The sequence below is a fragment of the Telopea speciosissima genome, chromosome 5 (assembly GCF_018873765.1).
Source record: "Telopea speciosissima isolate NSW1024214 ecotype Mountain lineage chromosome 5, Tspe_v1, whole genome shotgun sequence".
NCBI lineage: Eukaryota > Viridiplantae > Streptophyta > Magnoliopsida > Proteales > Proteaceae > Telopea > Telopea speciosissima.
The window spans coordinates 30,578,162-30,587,738 of NC_057920.1; the positions used below are offsets into that span (position 1 = coordinate 30,578,162).

The following is a 9,577-nucleotide window of genomic DNA, read 5'->3' on the forward strand; positions in this document are numbered from 1 at the left end:
TAGCTTAGACTAGTCTTGATACTACAAATTTATTACAACTTAACAAGTAGCCTCCTTGTCATTGACTTGTAGTGTGCAAAAGATCTAATAGCTAGGTAATATGATTCAAAATCATATCAAAAGATGAAAGCAGTAAAAGATCCAATGATACCTTATCCAATGAAACTACCATAGGACAGCAAGGATGAATCAAAAGATGAAAAATAGTAAAAGATCCAAGTATAACTTATTTAATGTAACTACATAGGACAGCTAGCATGAATCAAAACATGAAAACAGTAAAATCCAATATATGATAGCTTATCCAATGTAACTTGGAAGATGACAAAATTTTGAATGTAAGCTCTTAGCTAGTCTTGTTGGAATACCAAACTAGTTAGGCAGCAGTACCAAATGAGCATCCAAAAGACCACATATCCACGCCAGTTGAGTGGTTGGTAGATCCCAAAAGCACTTATGGCTTCATACCAGAGGGTAAGTAAGGGCTTGGAGCAGTTGCTGAAAAAAAAAAAAAAGAAAACATTAGTTACAAGCAAGTGGAACTAATTTTCTATGTCAACCTTTTCTGATGAAGGTCATATATATTTTACCATGGTAAATGCATCTACAATTTAAAGTCAACAGCATAGTCAAAGTCAACATTTTTCTGATGAAGGTCATAATTTAACCAAAGTTTACAAACCCAAAATACTGTGTTCTAATGGTTGGGCTGTAGTCACAAGTCAAAGAAGAAAATCTGGAAAACAAAGGGGTATATTTGGGAGATTTTTTATATCTCCAGATCAGCAGACCCGATCTGCACCAGGCCCAGGTCAAAGGTCACTTTTAGGGAGACCTTGAATATCCCAAAACGTCTCCTTAAACTGAAGGTCATATCCTCCTCAGGAGGGTCTCAGTTCTGTCAGAAAAGAAGCTCTAAAATAGAGCATTTGAAGGGTATAACAATGGCTTCTCTGATATAAAGCAAGCACTAAAAGAATACTATGGATACCAATTGATTTTAGTTTGAATCACTCAAACCAAGGATTCATTCACAAGATAGCAATGTCAATTGATAGAGAAATTAAAACAACAGCAGACTTGCAGGAAAACAGAGTATAGAAGAGGAGAACTACATTTATTATTGGCTTCCCACCATACACCCAGACCAAAATCTCACTATTCCCAAGGGTGCATTTGGAAGCATGGTGGGGGTCATGGCGACATTATTCTCATCAAATTTTCCAGCAAACATCAACCCAGGACCAGGATCAGTTTTCATATCTCGTGAATGATGAATCATACTTTCTCCAGGACCATGGCTGCTTCTCTGTTTCAAGGAAAGAATTCATTGTTACTAAAATACTTTTGGAAGTGTGCTTGTAAAGAACATATATCTAAGTGATATGACATCACATGCTCAGCTCCATTTCCCATTTTAGTTTTATTAAGAATATGCTACAAACATCTATTTTTCTAACATAACAACATTAAATAGTGGAGCAGGTCAGAACTTAGGTAGAGATCTACCATCCCCTCCACTCGGAAACAGCCAAGAATTAATTATTTCTTGGAACCAAGAGGGTGCTAAAACACCAATCAATTCAATATATCTTTCAAATAGACATAAATGACCATGATGTGAAATCCGCACAAGCATGTGGACAGATTGTCCAAACCTGCATGGACCCACATGTACTAGACTATTCACAGCCATCTCCATCCAACACATTGCATCAATAACATTCTAGCAGGTAGAAGAAAGATGCACAAATGGATTCAATTGAAAAAAAGAGGATGATACACAAAGCAGTATCAAGATACCCATGGCGTCAGCTTAGTTGGCTTTGGATTCCATCCTAGATATAATTGTTCGTATTTGTGTACCTTCTCATGTAAAAATTGAATGTACTCAATGACCTGCAAAAAACAGCACATACTTCATCAACCAATTTGAACAACTGGAATAGTTACCAACATGGCCTAACAGTAATGACAAATAATCCTTCAATTCCTTGACATACCACTAATAGGAAAGATGCCTTATCTCTCTTTTGATCACTATGGGGTATAAGTTCTCACAATATTTGAAACCTGTAAAACAGGTAGAAAAACTTCAGCATGTTGACTCGTGAGAGGAGTAGAAGAAGGACAAAGAGAGGGGGAAAAACACAAGGAGCCGTAGGAGACATTAAGCATCATAATATACGATCAAACACAAAACAACTCACCGTCTTATATAGTTTCCATTGGATTTTGGAATTGCAAAGAATAAAAATAAGGGATAATATGTACACACTAATGGTGTGTAATGGAATCTTGCAAACAAGCATTTTATTAACCTTTTGATGAGACGGAAAGCATCTCTGCCATTTGATCCCACTGTTGTCGTATCACTTGGCCACAACAGACTTGCAGGAAAACAGAGTATAGAAGAGGAGAACTACATATATTAATGGCTTCCCACCATACACCCAGACCAAAATCTCACTATTCCCAAGGGTTTCCCACCCTTCACTAAATCTCACAGCATCTCAATTGAAGTAGACAAAAAACTCTCAATTCATGAAATTGTGGGAGCGTTGGCTCTTACAAATCATTAACTAGAAAATAAAGTAAAACTTCAGATTCCTAGCAGGAAACTGAAAACTGTTTGTAGAGCTAATAGGAATAGGAAACAAACTCTAAAAGAGGACTCCTTTTTTATGTTGTATAGGAGTAGTGATGAGGATCCTTTAGTAGTCGAAGCAAAGTCTATGTCAATGATTGGGGAAGGTCTGAGTGGACACTTTGATGCTAAGGTATGAACATTTCAATTACAGAAAACCCACAATTTAGAAATTGAAGTACACACTCACCCCAGCACAAGGGAGATTAAGACCAAGAAATGATTAGGAAAAGCACATCAATTACTATGCACCACCTGTATGATTGTATCATCAAATACCAAAAGAAAACGTTATAGACTTTAAGAATGCAATGCACCATCCCTCAAAACACAATAAGGAGAAAAAAAAAAGTATATGAATGAAAAAGAGGTTATTGCCTTGCCTGCCATGACCTATAGTACCTATGACTTTCATCAAAGAAATCTCTAAGAAAAGAAGCAACTTGTGAGTAATGGAGTTAACTGTTAAGGAAGCACATACGTTTATTTCAGTTCTTATGACCGAAATCTTAGCCATCTGGTAGAAACCAACACTGCATGTAGACACAGCAATAGGAAAGAAATAATTAAGGAACAGAAAAAGAAAAAATCAGTAGAGGAAACAGAAGAGTATATGTTTCTTCAGTATCTTACCTGTTATGATTTAGGCAGATATTGTTGGCAAGGCCAGTAGAGAAAGGCATGACAGTACCCACGAAAAAGAGAGAAGAGTATATGTTTCTTTTTGAATGTAGGCCCTTAGTCTTGTTGGAATACCAAACTAGTTAATATCCAAACAACCTAGACTTAGACTACCTACCCTTGGCTTAACGCCAGACTCGTTCCTTTATGAAGGAGTAACCCTAGTCCATTGTTAGCCCAACCCAATGATGGAATGCTATATTTTTTGAAGAAAGAAAGACAATGTTTTGAAATAAATCATTCAGGTTCGTGTGTGGACCCAAGCAAAAGTAATGGGCTTTGCTTATAAGCCCCAAGGGTTGGTGTTCGAACCCTTGACTCGAAACGATGTGTGGAGGATATGACCTCCAGGCTAATGGACTGACATTGTACCCATCCACAAACTCAATTTACAGACCTAAGGGCCACTTTAATGTAAGCCAAATGACCTATTGTTGAAAATCAAGAAATGATTCAACTTTAAGATCCATGGCTAAGAAAGAAAAAGGAGAGAAAAAGGAAAATTTTTTGTTTTTATTGAAAAATACATTTTGAAGGAGAGAAGCCATTAAAGAATTTTCACTGAAAATAGATCTGCCCAGATCTAGACTAGATTGACCCCACAAATGAAGAGGAAATCAGTAAAACAACACATAAAAAAAAATCAGAAAGATATTTTGCTTTAAACCCGAAAATCAATGGTGAAACCATATGAATGCATAAAGGTACAACAATGGGGTTGTTGTGACATGAATAACTAATATAGCAATAAAACCTCATGGATGTGAATCTTTATATACCAACATGGATGCATGGATTCGATTATATCTCATCTTCGTATCAGTAGTATTCTCAAAATAAGTGGGACCTAAGATCTTTACCTGCAATAAAATCCAATTCTGAACCTGATTAAAATCAAGAAGAAAATGGCTAAAACAATAGTCTATTGGCCAAACCAAGAGGAAGGACCTTCCATATATATCCAAAATAGGTTTTAATTACATCCAAAGTAAGTTCAAGTGTTACACCACCACCCAATCTCCTTCCATATACTAAGGTTAAACTGAAAAAAAAAATAGCAAGATAACTATTCCACTATAAGAAATGTATTTAGAATTACTTCCATATCAAGATTCCCAGTTCAAAACACTCTAGACCTACAAAAGATGCTAATTTAAGTAGTTAAAAATTTCCCCAAAATGGGAGCCATTGCTACTCCAGTGGACCTTCTTTTCCAAGTTACCAATCCATCCTGCAAATCAAATTCAATCGAGATATATTATTAACCAAAATCAATAGCATTGCCTACAACATGTGAATAAATTAATGAAGAATTAATTTGTATAGGAATTTAAGTCTACATTATAACTAGCCCTGTGAAGATTTAAACGATTGCATGAATTCCATAAGCATATCTATCTTGTCACCCTGTTGAGATATCTTGTCACTTTGTTCAGCTATCTTGTCATCTTGTTGTGCAATCTTCTCTTTCAATTGTGAATTCTCTACCCTCAAATCAGCAGTATGTTCTTCTCGTCTCTGGGTGCGCAGTCCTTCTATGCCAAACACTTGTTTCGGGGTTACTCCAGGCTCGTACATGCACACCCACCCATGAGAATCCCGTTTCAATATACCTTTGAAGACTTCATCCTGAACTGCACTATCCTTTTGTCTTTCTTCAGATTCTTTGCTTAGGGCAGCTCGTAATTGATCCTACAAATGAAATTAAACAAGAAAAACATAAGAGAAACCATTCGCAAGAGTAGGAATTAGAGAAATCTGATAGCCACAATAGTGATCTGGTGTGTAATTTCAGGTTAAACAAAGTAGGAACTAGAGAAATCTGATAGATTAAAACTAGCAAAAAATAACTAAAACACAGGGGAATCACATGGTACTAGAATACGGAAGGACTGTCCTGAAAAATTCTAGAAAATAAATAAAAAGAGATAGGTACAGGAATCCACTTGAGATCAGTCCATAGAACCCACCAAGTACCTGCTGAGAATCCACTCAACAAAACTGAATTCCAAAGCTCTTTCAGTTAAAACAAGAGCAATCATGCATACATCCATTTCATATCCATTTTAATCAAGAATGGACAAAAAACCAAACCTACAGAAAATTTATTGAATCCATCTTAAAAAGAGCAATCATGGATACATCCATTTCACATCCATTTTAATCAAGAATGGAAAAAAACAAAGCTACAGAAAATTTCTTGAATCCATCTAAAAAGAGCAATCATGGATACATCCATTTTAATCAAGAATGAAAAAAAAAAAAAAAAAAACCTACAGAAAATTTCTTTAATACATCTAAAAAGAGCAATCATAGATGCATCCATTTTAATAAAGAACACAAACCAAGAATATAGTGAAGAGTGAATAGTACTTCTTGGATTAAAGTACATCAGGAGAGAAAGAATGAAGCATGCTCCTATCAATTGACTGAAGGAATTGAAGCTCAATGTCATAATCTTTACTCTTTAGGACTGAAGATCGAGAGAGAAAGAAAGAGAGATTTGGCATCAATGATGAAATCCTTGATTCAGGTTAAAGTATAATTTATCTTATTTTTAATCTCTACATCTATGCTTCCAGTTGACATACCCCCTTAAGCTTTTTTCACATCTGTTCCCACTCTATATGGGCATTACATGATACATGGCACCGTCCCATTTGCTGAGTCCTGACAGAGAGCAGCTCATTTCATGTCAAGTTAGAGATAGACATAGAAGTGTTAGTGCACCCTACTCTAGTGGCTCAGGGAAGCTTTCCCCATTTTTCTAGGAGCTTGAAGGCTTGTCTGTGTATTGTCCACCTTGTGTCAATCCAAGATATGTATGGAACTGGAAATGATTAAGGGTGTGTTTGATTGGTGAAAAAATAGCTAGGAAGGAAACATGTAATCTATTATTTTAACTCTATTGCTTGGTCTCATTCAACTTTTGCTTTGTGTTTTCCTGTACATATACAAGGAGCCATGTAATATAGCAAATCCATATTATGGAGATAGTTTGGAAGGAGAAGACAATGAGGGCTAAACCTACCACTCTACTAAGGAAAGGTGGTTAGATTCCTTGATGCTTATTTCTCCAATTAGATTAATAATTATGTATTTTAGAGCTAATTAGGTTAGTTGGATTTGTCATATTGGGAGAAGAGTTAAGGATAACCAAACAATTATGGTGTGATGCCACTGACCAATTCCATTACAAATCTGTTGGTGAATACTTACTGGTTTGTTACGCAGAGTCTTAACTTCCTTCTTTGGCAGTAGGGTCCCTACTTGGTGTCACCTCTCTATTGATTCATTCAAAATTAACTCATAGCTGATCAACCAATTATTTGGGTTCTGATATATATCCAAAACAACTTTTCCACGTTTATATATATATCCAAAACACACACACACACACAGAGCAAATTGGGGTAAAGCAGTGGTGATAGAAAAGTGGTAAGAGTAACCCATAATGGGAAACACTCCTCAGATTCTTGAAGAACCAAAAGAAGCTATCAACAACAACAATCAAAGGAAGCTAACCCTTCTGCCTCCTTTAGCCATCGTTAATTTTTGAACATCATAGAAAAGTGAGAAAATTCAATTCTTAATAAGATATCAAAGCTTATTCTGTACTGCTATACGGCTAAGTAAGTCCTTGTGGATTGGGGGTATCATGTATTGTTCCTTTACTATTCATCATGAAACACGAGAGAGAGAGAACCTGTGATACGATGATTTCAAGTATGTGGTCTCTTGGATGGATGAATGCAGAGGAAGTACTCCCTTGGCCAATGAGTTTCCTCCACGGCAAGTGGAAGGTCCCCAGCAGCCCGCAGCACCGAAGAACGAAAGAATGAGTTAACCTGAAATCTAAAACTTGCAGTCAGCCTTAGAGAGAGAGAGAGAGAGAGAGAGAGAGAGAGAGAGAGAGAGAGAAATATTGAGAGAAATATTGAGTGAGAGAGAACCCAACCTACCTCCTGATTTTCTCAAGTCTGAAATACCTCCCCAACTCTGGTATTATCTTCTACATATCCTCCTGTACCTGATTTTTCAATTCTCTGGTACCGCGAAGGGTTGGGAGAGGGTTGTAGAGAAGGGGTTTGAGCGGGGATTAGAATGCTGCGTCGTGCGGGTCGCTCAGAGGGGGAGGCGAACTGTAGAGAAAGAGGTTAGGGTTGTTGGGGTTGAACAGAGAAGGGTTTCCGAGAGGGAGAGCGAGAGAAGAAATGTTGGTTGAGATTTGGAGAGAGAGAGAGAGTGGTTGATTTCGAACAGGAATATACAAGGCGGGAAGAAGGGTGAAAAAGGCCGGGAAAAAATTAAAGAATATGCTACGGCAAATGATCTTTCGTTGCACTAAATTACAAACGGCGACGTTTAATGCCAAACCGTTGTCATAAAAGATAAATAGCAACGGTTTATATCTTCCCGTTGTAAAAAATAATGTATAGCTACGGTTTATAGTATACCATTGTTATAAAAAACTCATAGTATTCCAAGGCTAATTATATTAGATGACGGTTTATATTATACTGTTGCCCAAAATAATATTACACAACGGATAGAATGTTAACGGTAGTTAAAAATATTTATTGCAACGATCATTCTACTATCGTTGTTATAAACTAAATTGCAAACAACGACGCTTGATATTAAACCGTTGTCATAAAAGATAAATAGCAGCGGTTTATAAATTCCAGTTGTAAAAAATAATGTATAGCTACGGTTTATGGTATACCGTCGCTATAAAAAACTTGTAGCATTCCAAAACTAATTATATTAGACGACAGTTTATATTGTACTGTTGCCCAAAATAATATTATACAACGGTTAGAATTTTAACCGTAGTTAAAAAAATTTATGGCAACGGTAATTCTACTATCGTTGGGATAAATAATATTTCACAACGGTGTTATATTTTCTATCGCTATAAATAAGACTTGGCGACACTATTTTATATCCTGTCGGTATAAATTATCTAGGGCAACGAATAATATAAATACCGTCGCTCTAAATTATATTTGCCTACGGTTATATTTTTTAATCGTCGCCACAAATACTTTTTGTTGTAGTGCTCATAACAACCATTAAAAATGATCATGGAGGAGAAATTGATAATCTTAACCAATTTGAAAGTTATTGCAATGAGTAAGGCATAACTCACAATTTCTCCGCTCTTAGAACACCTCAATTCAATGGGATAGTTGAAAGGAAGAATAGATCATTACAAGAGACTGTTAGAACAATGATCAATGAATATTCTCTTCCAAAATATTTTTGGGCCAAGGCGATCAATATGGCTTGTTATGTGTTAAATCGTATTTTGATTAGACCTATGTTGTTCAAAATACCTTATGAACTTTATCATAATAAATTACCTAAAGTTGACTACTTTAAAGTTTTTGGGTATACATATTTTATATTGAATACTAAGGATAACTTAGAAAAATTTGATGCTAAGGCCGATGATGACATTTTTCTTTGTTATTCTTCAAATAGTCGTGCCTATAGAGTTTTTAACAAGAAAAGCTTGATAATTGAAAAATCAACGAATGTGACGTTTGATGAATCTCTTCCCAAGGAATGATACAAGCCCTTAGTAGGAAATGAAGAAGATACATTTGTTGAAATCAAGGAAAGAATAGAAAACTTCCCCTTAAAAGAGCCCGAAGAGCAACCAAAGGATCTACTTAAGGAGGTTAGACCTTCGAAAGATTATCCCCTAGATCACGTCATTGGAGACCTAGATAAATGTATCCAAACTAGATCTAAAATCCAAAGCTGTTGCAACAATGTTGCCTTCATATCTAAATTAAACTTAACAATATAGAAGAAGCTTTGGACGATAGTGATTGGATTGTAGCCATGCAAGAAGAGCTTCACCAATTTGAAAGAAACAATGGATGAGAGCTTGTTCCAAAATCCAAAAATCATACCATTATATGAACTAAATGGATTTTTAAGAATAAACTTGATGAAGATGGTTCAATCATTAGAAACAATGCTAGATTGGTTGCCAAAGGGTATAACCAACAAGAAGGGATAGACTTTGATGAAACCTATGTGCCGATAGCAAGCTAGAATCCATTCGAATGCTACTTGTCTTTGCATGTCCTAAAAACTTTAAACTTTACCAAGGATGTTAAAAATGCCTTTGTAAATGGTTTTATCATGGAGGAAATGTATGTTGCTCAACTTCCCGATTTTGAGGATACAAAATATCCAAATCATGTTTTTAAACTTAAAAAAGTTTTATATGGG

The 9,577-nt window shown here is 35.9% G+C and overlaps 1 long non-coding RNA gene across 1 annotated transcript; it reads right to left on the minus strand.

Moving 5' to 3' along the window:
- Positions 1–1,170: 1,170 nt before the first annotated feature.
- On the minus strand, positions 1,171–2,097 carry LOC122662460. The gene is made up of 3 exons (XR_006333027.1): positions 2,004–2,097; positions 1,804–1,899; positions 1,171–1,309 (listed from the first exon to the last, which is right to left on the minus strand). It is a non-coding gene; the product is annotated as an uncharacterized LOC122662460 (long non-coding RNA).
- Positions 2,098–9,577: the final 7,480 nt, after the last annotated feature.